The sequence below is a fragment of the Otolemur garnettii genome, unplaced genomic scaffold (assembly GCF_000181295.1).
Source record: "Otolemur garnettii isolate 467f Iridium unplaced genomic scaffold, OtoGar3 scaffold00128, whole genome shotgun sequence".
NCBI lineage: Eukaryota > Metazoa > Chordata > Mammalia > Primates > Galagidae > Otolemur > Otolemur garnettii.
This window is the reverse complement of record NW_003852523.1, coordinates 4,069,519-4,082,441: the sequence shown is the minus strand read 5'-3', so window position 1 is coordinate 4,082,441 and position 12,923 is coordinate 4,069,519. Positions and strand designations below refer to the sequence as shown.

General features: G+C 57.8%; 1 pseudogene; it reads right to left on the bottom strand.

The window, feature by feature from the left end:
- Window positions 1-10,543: 10,543 nt before the first annotated feature.
- On the bottom strand, window positions 10,544-11,308 carry LOC100943373 (annotated as a pseudogene).
- Window positions 11,309-12,923: the final 1,615 nt, after the last annotated feature.

The following is a 12,923-nucleotide window of genomic DNA, read 5'->3' as shown; positions in this document are numbered from 1 at the left end:
GAAGGGAGAGGGAGAGAAGAGGAAGGGAGAGAGGGAGAGAGGAGGAAGGGAGAGGGAGAGAAGAGGAAGGGAGAGAGGGAGAGAGGAGGAAGGGAAAGGGAGAGAGGAGGAAGGGAGAGGGAGAGAGGGAGAGGAGAAAGAGAGAGGGAGAGACGAGGAAGCAGAGGCAGTGGGGAGGAAGGGGGAGGAAGGGGAAGGAGACTCCAATCACTGGAGTTATTTCTTAGGAAGAGCCTTCAGTGCTCTCAGGAGCTGTCTCTCCCACCCCTCCTTCCCCTTTCCCCTCTGTCCCTGCTTGCTTTGTCCCTCGCTCTGTTTCTGTCGGTGTCTCTGGAGACACCTTTTGTGCCAGATGTAGCCTCCACACAGCCCTCTGTGCTGGGGTTTTACTCATGAAACCAGCAAACATTTGGGGGCCCTTGGCAGGGAGTGGAAGATCCGGGAGAGCTGTGCAGCCTGGATCTGGGGGCTCCACGCCAGGCAGGCACCCAACTGCCTTTCAGCCAGTCCTTGGACTAATGCTGTGTCCGATGGGTTGTCGGTAGAGGGTGGGAGGCAGTTGGGTGCTACTTTGAAGAGCTCCAGCTTTTGCTAGGTAGCTGCTCCGCCTCCAGTGGCAGTCTGAGAGCCCAGACCTCAGGACCCCTGCCCAGAGCGACTCCCAGCCCCCTCCCTCCCTTGCTGTTCCCTTTAAGGACCGACTTCCCTCCAGAGGGAAATTCCTGAAACCCAACAGCTGACAAACCCACACACCCCGGGGAGGCTGGGCAGCGCATAAAAAGCCCTCCGCGGTCGCCAGCCCCTCCTGGGGACGCGCCAGTGCCGGGACCCAGAAGAGCGCTAGGACCTGCCTTCTCCCCAAAACCTAGCAGATCGCGCCAGCCCGCTCAGCTCCTGGCTATACCAGGGTCGCCGGCCCCTCGTCCCCAGAGGGAGCACGCCGGGAGCCCGCACCGAGGGAAACAGGTTTTCTAAGTTTTTCTGGTCTCTACCCAGCTCTCCGTTGTGCGACCTATTTCTGTCTTTCCTTTTGGAAAATGCGCTTTGCCAATGACTAATCGCAGCCCGTGCTGAGATTGTTATCACCTGTCACCTGCGCGGCGGGACCCAAGCCCATCATGGAAATGAAGAGATAAACCCGCCAGCTGCAGCCCCAACCTGCCAGGGCCACCTGCCTCCCTCCGAGGAGCAACTAGAAGGTTCAGCACGGACACCAGAGTCACCTCTGTCGGGGCCACTGGCATGTGGCCATCGAAGTGATCACCCGGGCCCGAGGCAGCCCCTGGACCGCTGACCCCTCCGGGTCTGAGGAGCAGCTGCCTCCCGGCAGACTGAGCGGAACCCCTGCATGGCGCTGGGGACCCGAGCCCCTCATGTCTGCCCTGCTCGCGCTCTGTGTCCTGTTCCTGCCCCTGCCGACCCCCGGCCACAGCGCCCAGCGCGGGGAGCCCTGCACAGGTAAGCCAGCGACTTCCGGACGTGGGGCAGGGGCTCCTCGCTGCGGAACTGGGAGGGATGTAGAGTAGGAAACGCTACTTTCTAACGCGAGTTCAGGTCGTTGCCCGGTGCCTGCGGACGCTTTGGGAGGACCTGTAGTTAGCACCCTGGGAGACAGATAGAAGTGGGAGGGGCAGGGCGGGAGGATTAAAGGGAGCCGCGGCAGTGACAATGGGCGCGCTCCCTGCACCGGCTGCCAGGGTGGGAGAGTTTCAAAGCTTTCAGCAGCAGATCAGAGGCCTCCGCAAGTGCATACCTGCTCGGCCCCGGGGAAGGCCTTACACCTGCTTCAGGAATGAAGTCGCAGCAGCCCCGGCAGTTCCCTTTTCCTCAGCCAGTGGAGAGACACCCCAGCCTGCTCTTAGGAAGCAGAGGGCTGCCACTGGGCATGTTCTGTCCCCAGGAGACCATGAGCGTGACGTGGGATGCAGGCGAAGCTGCTAGCACGCAGGGGAGCCTGAGGGAAGCGCTGGCTAGCACAGGAGGCCACCTCTGTGGGAGCAGATTCTGTTCCCACCTTTTTAGAGAGGCCATTTTGCCTTGTTAATGACCATGACACGTTAATACTTTTCTAGAGTTTCCACCAAGAAGAGATTTACTTATCAAACAAAAATTAAAAAAAAAAATACAACAAAATAGCAGGAAACTAGAACCCCAGCCACAGGACAGTTAGTGATGCAAGCTGAGGACCTCACAGAAGGACCTGGCCAGTGTGGTTGTGAGAAGGAGGTGAGGGGTAGCTTGAGAGTGGTTCTAGTTCCCTGGAATAGTCTAAGTCTTCCATGCCCCAGGCTATGGATGGTGGCACTTGGTTCCTGATGTCATGACAGGAGATGGCCCAGGAAGACCCAAGTTTGGAACGGTGACTCACACGGGTAGTGGGTCTGTGAATGTCTCTGGCCAGCTAGGTAGGCTGTGACTCTGCACCTGCCTCCAGGCCAAGGTGGGGGGCCCTGGGTGCTGGGAAAGGCTGGAAGCCCCTGCTCTGTGTGAGGACAACTGCTCCTGCCCCTGGGCCTGTCTGCAGCAGGAGAGTCTGCACACAACACAGGGGCCAAGTCAGCTTGCTGCCAAGCAAAATCCCCTGGCCTCACCCAAGGCCAAGTGCCAGCCTCTTCCCCTCCCCTGCACAGGGACCCCAGGGTAGTGTGGGGCCATAGTCCTCAGCACCGGCGGTCCTCTCTGGTTTGGGGATGAGTCACAAACATGTATTTTCATGTTTCCTTCAGTGCTGGGAACAGAATCAACCTGCACAATAATAACAAAGGTTATTTATAAAGCCCGCCCACTCCCCTGAAGGTACGTTGCAAATAGTTAAAAGATGACCCAGTTATTAATACCACGAACTAGAGAAGAAAGATAAAAGTCAAGCAAATAATATTGAGCTGAATTTGGAACGATCCCAAGAGAGTTGCATAATGGCCAGCAGGGTTTTCAAACAGTTCTTGAAAAATCATATTGGTTCCATTCAGTTTTGAAAAGCACCGTGAGGCTCGGCGCCTATAGCTCAACCGGCTAAGGCGCCAGCCACGTACACCTAGGGTGGCGGGTTCGAATCCCCAGCCCGGACCCGCCAAACAACAATGACGGCTGCAGCCAAAAAATGGCCGGGCGTTGTGGCGGGCGCCTGTGGTCCCAGCTACTTGGGAGGCAGAGGCAGGAGACTCGCTTGAGCCCAGGAGTTGGAGGTTGCTGTGAGCTGTGATGCCATGGCACTCTACCCAGGGGGACGGCTTGAGGCTCTGTCTCAAAAAAAAAAAAAAAAAAAAAGAAAAGCACCGTGAGTCTTGCTATAGGGTTGTGTGTATGTTGCTGCACTCCACCTCCCTGGGGCCCTGTCCTGGTCCCCAAGGATGAAAACAGGCATCACAGTGTAGAGCTTTGGCTGGTACAGTCATGAGGCTTGGGGGTTTGGGTCCACCTCTGGGACCCACTCCCCATCATCTGGATATTTTAGGAGAGAAAGAGCCCTGCTCTGATTCTGAGCACTCAATCCCATCTCTCTTTGCCCTTGTCAGACTCAGACACATTTTCTAGTATTTGGTTTGCAAATCAGGAGATTGTGAGGTCGGATTTTCAGGCATCCCCAACCCAATGGGAGCAGGGGGGAGAGACTAAAGCCTTACCCCCTCACCTTAGGAAGCATTAACCATGACGCCTGAGAGATGGCAGGGCCCAGAGTAGACTGGAAGTTGAGAGAATAGAGGTCAGAGTTCTTGGAGTAGGACAAGAGCACGGTGGACAGTCCAGGAGGCCGGAGGCGGGGGCAGAGGGCAGGTCTGGTGGGGACACTACTGCCTGGCCTCAGTAAGAAATAGAAGGCAGGAGCCATGTCTCTGGATGGACCAGGTGGGGCTGGCTGCTGGGGAAGGGAGCCCCAGGGGTACTGGGACACTGACCAGGACTATACAGATGCTGGGGTGCTGACCCAGGCCACCAAGGAATTAGCACATCCAGTGTTGTTCAGCCTTAAAAAGAAAATCTCATGGCACACGTGAGTCTATAGTTATACTTAAGTGGCAAACTTATTATGTTGATTTAAAAAAAAGTAAAAGGAAAAAAAAAGAATATACTTACTGTGTTTTGAACTTCTTTCAAAAATAATCTTTATTTTTATTTATTATTTGAGCCAGAGTCTCACTTTGTCACAACTCACAGCAACCTCAAATTCTTGGGCTCAAGTGATTCTCTTGGCTCAATCTCCTGAGCAGCTGGGACTGTAGGCACCCACCACAATCCCTGTTTTTTTTTTTTTTTAGAGATGCCTCTTGCTCAGGCACCCACCTTAGCCTCTCAGAGTGCTAGGATTACAGGTGTGAGCCACCGTGCCCTGCTAATTAGTGATCTTTAAAATTTTTGTGGCACACCTAAGATCCCCACTGAGCATATGGATAAGCATGGCCAGTTTGCTGATGGTGAAACTGAGGTTGAATGTCTGACTTGTGTCTGGTCTGGACTCTGCTGGACTCTCACTGAGGGGTGGGGCTGGGTGCTTGCCCATCCCCCAAAGGGCAGTCAGCATGAAGGTGGCATTAGCCCAGCACTGAGCCCAGTATTCGGCTGTTCCAGCTAGGGTTGGGGGTAGAGGGTGGGGTCTGAGGGGCTGTGTGGGTTGGGCTCCCCTAGGCGGAGTGTGGCAGGTAGGATTCTGGGGTGAGATGCCTTTTATGAGCTGTTGGGTGCTACAGATGCACAGCCACAGGCTGATCCCAGAACTAGGCCCAACACAAGAAGGCTGAAGGGTGACTTCTGTAAGGTCCCGACCCTGATGTGCAGGGATTTGGGGGCCTAGCAGAGAAGCCTCTTTCTAGGCAGGGGCTGTCACTGGAATCAGGTGGGGGCTGTGTCAGGGAGTCTGGGGCAAGGAGATGCTGTAGGGAAGTCCCTGTGGTCCGTCTGCCCCCGACTCAGCTTGTCCACCCTATCACTTGGCATCATCTCACAGTGACCATCTGAGCACCGCTGTTTGCCAGGGGCAGAGTGGGCTTTGGGGCAATGGGCAGAGAGCCAGTGTGGGGGACTAAAGTGGAGAGGTGGAGCAACCACAGGCCAGAGGACCCTGGCCACCCAGAGCCTGCAACTCAGTGGAAAGGGGTCGGGGTCCTGGAGGAGGGGACACTCAGGGCAGGTGTGCGTGTGGGGGGTGAGACAGCAGGGTCCAGGCTTTCAGCAGGTGCAGGGGGGGTGGTCCGTAGTCTGGGCCTAGAGGCTAGAGAAAGAACTGAGGTGGCATCAAGGCCAGATTTGCTTTAAAAGAGCCCTGCCCGCAGCAGCCCACTTTGTAATGGGGGAGGGGTTTCCAGCCCACCCACCCTTCCCACCTCGCTGGCCGCTGTCAGGAATCCTCCACCGCCTTTGTCCTTAGGACCTGAAGTTTACTACCCGAGGGAGCGTGAGCCCCAGGAGGGCAGATCCTCCGCGAGGTCTCCGGGACCGCGCTGTGCCCCCCGACGCCCTCTTTCGGCTGCGCTCAGTGCTCGATTCACGTGGGGCCAACTCCGCGGGCCTGAAGTGGCCGGGGACGTGGACCCGAGACCAGCCTCTCTGTGGGCCACACAGTGTGCATTGCGGGGAAGCTTCGCTGTCCCGGTGGTGGTGGTGGAGGGTGGGCTATCCCCGGGGTGACGGGGGAGGGAAGTGGGAGAGGGGGAGGCCGCTCTGTCCCCAGGCTGGGAGCCGAGCGGAAGCTGCACAGCCGGGCAGTTTCCGATCCACTGGACACTTCCAGGGTTCCGAGCCTACCCATCACTTTGTTTATGTAACACGTTCCTGCCCGGCAAAGGACTAGGTTCAGCGACCCGAGCCTGCAGGACCCCCTACCACACCCCTCACCTTCTTTCCCGTCCAGCCAGACGTCCGCGCTCTGCTGCTCTTGAGGCTGCAGCCCTCACTCTCTACACTCCTTTAGGTTTGTACAAATTCTCAGCTGGAAGGCCAGGGCATGTTATCTCCCTCAGAAATAAGGATAAGAATATTTATTTTTAGGCGGGAACTGCACACGCTCCAGGCTGGCTCTAGGGTTTTGCCTTTTGGGATTAAACCGAGCTCTCCTAGGGGTCTTTCGCGGGACGGCATGCTTCAAGGGCAGGCGGCCAGTGCAGGTTGCTCCCAGGGCTGCGCTAGGTGTCCGGAGGACCGAGCCCAGCGTCGGCAGCACCTTGAAGGTGCACCAGCGGCCCCCACCCGCTCGCCACCGCACCGCATAACGCCCCTCGCATCGGCCCTCCGGCCTTCCCACCTCGCCCTCCACCCCTCCCACCCTACACCTCCCTGGCTCCTTTCCCTTCCATCCTCCCACCGCACACCTCCCCTCCCACCTCCCGCTGCGCCCCGCCCCTTCCATTGGCTCCGCCCACACCACCAGCCCTTGCCGCCGCCCTTCCCAACTCTCTGTCCCTCCCACTGCGCCCTTTGCCCCTCCCACCTTTTCCTCGCGTCCGTGGCTTCAAGCTCCTCCCCTCTCACCTCTCCCACTTCCTCTCCTCCCACCACGCCTCTCCACCCCTTCCACTTCTCCCCCACCTCCGCCCTCCCGTCCTCCTTGTCCCACCCTTCATCTCCGCTTTCGCTCCCCCACCCTCTTGGGTGGATTAGGAGATCCTGGCTCAGCTGAAACCTCAGTGTTGGGGTGGGGGCGAGGGGTGGGAGGTTTTCCGCTTCTCTCTGGGTCCGGCCCAGTCTCGGGGAGCCGCGGGAATGTGGTCCTGGGCTGTACCTCCGCCGTCCCTAACTCGCGTTTATGCCTGGAGCCCCCGGCGCCGGTAGGGGGCGCTCGCCCAGCCTCTCTGCCCCCGGCACTCCGCGCCTCCTCATCCAGAGTAGCCACGTCTACACTGCCCCACCTGCTGCCTCCCCGACCCCCCAGCTCCAATGAGGGTGGGGGTCGGTTGGACGTGATGTGAAAGCTGGTATTTTCCAGTCTTTGTCCTCAGAGGGGCTTCGGGGTATAGGTGTCTCCTTTAAAATCTGCTGTATTATATTTTATGCATTTAAAAACATGTTTCTGAGGAGGAGCCTGTGGATTTTACTAGCCAGCCAGGGGTGCCAAGAGCACACGGAGGTTGAGGGCCCCCAGTCACTCTCTGGGTGGGAGAGGAACGTGACCATGGGACTGCTGACATCTTAGAGAACGCTCCACTGGCAGCCCACAGTGGTGAGTCCCAGAAAAGAGCTGGAGAACTGAATTCTCTCACTCTCTCTTCCATAGTAGGGTCCCCCAGCAAGTTGTGGGGGGTGAGGTGGAGTACCCCAGGGAAGCAGGCGTCAGGACCCCCCCCCACCTGCCTCCACAGGCCCCAGAAGGTGGGAAGAGGGAGAGTTGTAGGGCTGATCTGTCTGTCCATTTACACGGGTCCAGTTCTCTTTGGGAGGGGGGCCCTGCTCTCTGCGGAAGGCTCTGGGGAACCCCTTTTTAGGGGTGGCACTGGACAAAATGGACTTCATGGGTTTATGGCCAGGAGGACCTCACTGGCTCATACCCGGTTCCACAGCAGGGGCTCAGGAGCTGGAGGTGGCACTGACATCAGTGGGGAGGCAAGAGACCGCTGCAGGCTTGGGAGCAGCTCTGGTGGGAGTGAGGGCTGGCATGAGGTGCTTGGGGATCTGGGAAATGTGGAGGCCTCATCCCTAATGGCCCCAAGGAACCTCATGGTGTGGGATCCTCAGGCCACCTACCCTCTGGCCTCTTTCCCCTTGAACCTCACCCCAGCCAGGCTGACCTTCCCAGCCACAGCCAGACAGGATTGAACATTTGAGTAAAAGTCCAGGGTCCAAGAGGGAGGGGAGGCCACCTAGGAGCTGGCTGTTGGCCCCTGCTGGCTTGTGTGCAGCGACCCAGAGCGAGTTAGCACACCAGGTACAGTCACCTGGACTGGGTGTCGAGGTGGGGCCTTACTTCATGGGCTGAGAAAGTTTTCTCACTCAAAGATTAGGATGAAAAGCAGTAAAAGGTTTATTATTTTGAGAAAAAGAGAGAGAGGAGGGAGTGGGGGAGGGAAGGTGCCTTCCGGAGAAGCTGCTGGTATCTGTGAGGGTGGCACCAGGTCCCTCCTGCAGACTGCACAGCTGCTGCAGGCCTCTTTTACTTTCTCCTCTTTTCTCGGGGGGTGGAGGGGTTGGGGGGGCGGGGGGGGAGGGGGTTGGGGGGAATGGCCTGTCAGAGTCCTGGGGATCTGGTTTTTGGCAGGAACTAAGGGAAAGGGCTGGGCCAGAGCTCACATCCTGCTGTCCCTTAGGGCTCTTCCAGGTTGAGGGAGGGACATCTCAGGATGGTGTTTAATTACAGCAAGGTAGCGGGCTGGGAGTGTCTCCTCACAGGGACATTTGTGTGCTGCGAGTCTGTTTCTCTCACTTTCTGATGGTTTGTTGTCCTCTATCAGGTGATCAAAAAGACCACATTTCACTGGGGAGGTGAGGGTGGTGAGAGGCAGGACATACCCCAGAGATGCCCAGGCCAGGAGGATGGTGTGGCAGGAGAGCGGGCTCAGCCTCAGAGAGGGGGCACAGCCATCTGCAGCTGCAGTAGGTGCCATGCCTGGGAGGGCATCTGGGCTGGGGAGCCCCAACCAGAGCAGGGCAGTGGGGGAAAGTTGGTCCATGACAGGCACAGAGGGGATTGGAGGTGGGAGGGGAATAGGACACCATCCTGGAGCCTGGGAGTTGACTCTGTGTCCAGAGTCAGGGAGAAGCTGAGGTTGTCCTCAGCGGTGGTCCTGGCCAGCAGTCAAGGTGGCAGGAAGGGCATGTGATCGGGGAAGCAGCAGGGTATAAAGTGGGGTCTTTGAGAGCCGTTTCCAGGGGTTCAGGGCAGCTGATGAGCCAGGGGGGGTGTGGGAGATGGAGTTTGGTTTCATTTATTTTTCTGTGTTGGAAAAAGACTCAGGGTATTCATGGCCTGAGCAAGAGGCTACAGACAGAGTGGGTGTAGGGCTAGGGAGCAGGACATCCTAGGGCAGTTGGGATGGGCCAGGTGAGGGCAGAGGGGCTGGGTTTCCTGGGAGGCACCCTTCCTCTCTGGCTGACCCCACCCCGGGCCACTGGGCAGCCCTACTGTTGTGCCCGCTGCTGTTAACCTCTGGGACCCACTTGCAGGGACTCCTGGGAGAGGTTGCTAAAGTTGACTCTCCTGGCTCTGGCACAGGTGCTGTGGGGATGCAGCACAGGGCAGGCCAGCACAGGTGTGTGTCAGGTGGCCAGAGGGATGCGTGTACGGACTCCGAGCCTCCTGGCAGGATGGGCTCACAGCTCAGTCAGAGATGACCCAGAGTGCAGAGGACAGCAGCATGTATGCAGGGCTTTATTAGGGCAGCAAGCACGGTCCTAGCACTGGCTGAGAAGGCCCCAGGAGCAGCTGAATTGAGGCCACTAAGCCTGGATGGTGAAAAGTGGTTCCAGGAGGAACGGGGGCAGGGTCTTCTTGAGATGCTGGGGAGCCCCTTAGAATGAGGTGAGAGGGTGGAGGGGTTGTTGAGCATGGAGGGGAAGTGGCAACATTGAAGCCGCTGAGAGGTCAGCAGTGGAGGGATGGTGGCTCAGGTGCTGGGCCCTGGAAACATGCCCATCAAGAGCTGGACCTCTTTTTTTTTTTTTTGAGACAGGAGCCTCAAGCTGTCCCCCTGGGTAGAGTGCCATGGCATTACAGCTCACAGCAACCTCCAACTCCTGGGCTCAAGCGAGTCTCCTGCCTCCGCCTCCCAAGTAGCTGGGACCACAGGCGCCCGCCACAACGCCTGGCTATTTTTTGGTTGCAGCCGTCATTGTTGTTTGGCGGGTCCGGGCTGGGGATTCGAACCCGCCACCTTAGGTGTACGTGGCCGGCGCCCTAGCCGGTTGAGCTATAGGTGCCAAGCCTGTATCTCCCATCTTAAGCATTGACAAAGGACAACCTGAAGGTAGGCATGAGTGCAGGCAAGGAAGGAGTATAGGGAAACTGTACTGATTTGAGAGATTTCTGTTTTTTAGAGACAGGGTCTTGCTCTGTCACCAAGCCTGGAGTCTAGTGTCCTGATTATAGCTCACTGCAGTCTTGAACTCCTCAAGTGATCCTCCTGCCTCAGCCTCCTGAGTAGTGGGGGCTACAGGCAAGCACCACCACACCTGGTTAATTTTTAGAATGTGTTTTGTAGAGATGGGGGTTTCTCTCTGTTGCCTAGGCTGGTCTTGAACGCCTTGCCTCAAGCAGTCCTCCCAAAGTGCTAGGATTACAGGCATGAGCCACTACATTTAGCAGCAGTTTCTTTTTTCTTTTCTTTTTTTTTTTTTTTGAGACGGAGCCTCAAGCTATCCCCCTGGGTAGGGTGCCATGGCATCATAGCTCACAGCAACCTCCAACTCCTGGGCTCAAGCGAGTCTCCTGCCTGAGCCTCCCAAGTAGCTGGGACCACAGGCGCCTGCTACAACGCCTGGCTATTTTTTGGTTGCAGCCGTCATTGTTGTTTGGCCGGCCCAGGCTGGATTCGAACCCGCCACCTTGGGTGTACGTGGCTGGCGCCTTAGCCACTTGAGCCACAGGCGCCAAGCCAAGAGCTGGACCTCTTCAGAAGAGGCTTCAGCAGGCTGGGCGGCAGAGGAGGGATACATTGGAGGCTGGGAGGGGGCAGCTGGATTGGCAGGAGGAGGTGGGGACGCAGCAGGCAGGTCTGCACACAGGGCGACAGAGGAGGGACACACAGGAGGAGGGTCTGCAGCAGAAAGAGGGGCAGGGGCTGGGCTGGCAGCAGGAGAGGGCCGGGCAGGGAGTGCCCCCAATGCAGACAGGTACACAGCACACGGGCTTGTGACACACAGTAGTGCAGCAGGACTGCTTGCACAAGGTGAGAGTGCAGCAAGCTGGCTGACAGCTAGACTGTTGGGAGCATACAGAGGAATCCCCAGAGCAGACAGGCACACAGCACACAGGCTTGCAGCTCACGGGCACACAGCAGGCCTGCTGGCAGGGGGACGGGGTGCAGCAAGGTGGCTGGCAGCTAAACTGCTAGCAGCATGAAGAAGAATCCCCAGAGCAGATGGGCACACAGCACATGGGCTTGCAGCTCACTGGGACGCAGCAGGCCTGTTGGCAGGGGGAGGAGGTGCAGCAAGCTGGCTGGCAGCTAGACTGCTGGCAGCATGAGGGTGTGCAGGAGCTGGTGCAGACTGGTTGGCAGGGGCTGGACACACAGCTCACTGGGCTGCAGACCAGGGTCAGGCAGGGGGTTGGGGCACAGCAGCTGGGGGCACAGCAGAGGGGCTCACAGCAGCTCTCTGGACAGTCATCTACCTGCCAGAGCTCAGTGCAAGTGCTGGAGCAGACGGACATGGTGGACATGGCCATGCTGGGGTTGAACTGAGTGAGTGAGTATGTGGGGTGCTTGGGGCTGTGGGCTTTTGTACCCCTCCCATCTTGTTGTCCCAGCCTCAGGGAAGCCCCTTCCTTGTTGGTGAGTGCCAGGGCCAGGCTGTCATTAGAGATGTTTGTTTGCCTGTGATGTTGTCCAGCTCATAAATGCCCTGCCTGAGCAGGATGTACCCTGTCCCAGGTGGTCCCTGAGGGCAGCAGTGGGGTAAGTGTGGTCCCAGCTAAATTCTGGAGACAGTGAGGGCTGTGGGGGTTCAGCAGGGGGGACATCCCTTGAGCTGTCCCTAGTGTGCCTAGGCCTGTTGAGTCACTGGCTGGTAGCCCCGGGATAGGGGCTCTCCCTGCTGGATCTGGCACATAAGATGAGTTTCCCATGGTGCAAACACCCCCTTTCAATATGGCCCCCTTCCTGGGATATAGGACTATCACCACCACTCAATGGATAACCTAGATTTGGGGACGTTCAGTGACTTGCTGATGGGCACAACTGTGAGGGGCGTAGTGATGGACCCAGACCCCTTGGCCCAGCTCTGGACAACATCTTGCCCCACAGCCGCTGTGCCTCCGGCCCTGTCTGTTGCCTGCCTTGTCCTTGTCTGGGACGTGGCAGGATTTATATCATTACGCTATGTGCATTCAGGGCAAGGACTGAGGTGCAGTCCCACCCTGCTCGGGCCTGACAGCAGCCTGGGTCGTGTCCCCTGCCCCTGTGTCCCTGTGCTGCTTCCTGTCCTGAGCCCACCCCTTCTGACTGGCCCTCCCAGCCCCACTGTGGTGCCCCCAGTTCTGCCATAGGCAGCCCTTGCTGCGTCAGTATGTTTGGTTACATTCTGGTCACCATATGGTGTAAATGAAGTCCAAGAGCCTCTTGCCCTATATAATGTCCCTTGTCCTTTTTCCAGGGACATCCTCACCCCCAAGCCAATTGTAATTTGATTGTGGTTTCACATTTCTATAAGATTATTATAAAATAAGGCACAGGTTGCAGGTGTCCAGTAGAGTATCCTGTGCTGCTCTGAGGCAGCAACGCTGTGCTAAAAATAGTGCTAAGATCTGGGTCAGACCTTCCCCCTCGGGTCTTCCTGGAGACAGAAGCTGACCACATATGGCCAGCTGCCACCGCCCCACCAGTTCCGCCAGGATGGGGGAAGAGCTGGGGAGGTGGGCGTCCCTTCAGTCATGTGCCATGTGTGGCACCAGGGAGAGCCCCCACCCCTGCCTGTGAGCTGTGTGCTCCCTGCGTGGGTCCTCCCTTCGGAGGTCTGGAGCAGTGGCCAGGGAGCCCTACCATGCTGGTCCTGCCCTCTCCTAAGCCTGTCCTGTCACGCAGGAGTCAGTGCCCAGAAGAGGGAGGAGAAGGGGCAGGAGAGGGTGCACCTGCTCCAAGATGTCCTTGAGCCTGCCGAGCCCACCTGAGCTCAGTCACACAGCAGATCTGGGGCCTGGTCTGTTTGCGGCTGTGGGTCTGGGGTGACAAACAAGGTCTTTGAAGGCACCAGGAGGCAAAGACAGCTGAGACTTGAGCAGCTGGATCCCATCAGCGGGATGTGTGGAGGAGTGAGTGCACTGGTTCTTTTTTTTTTTTTTTTTT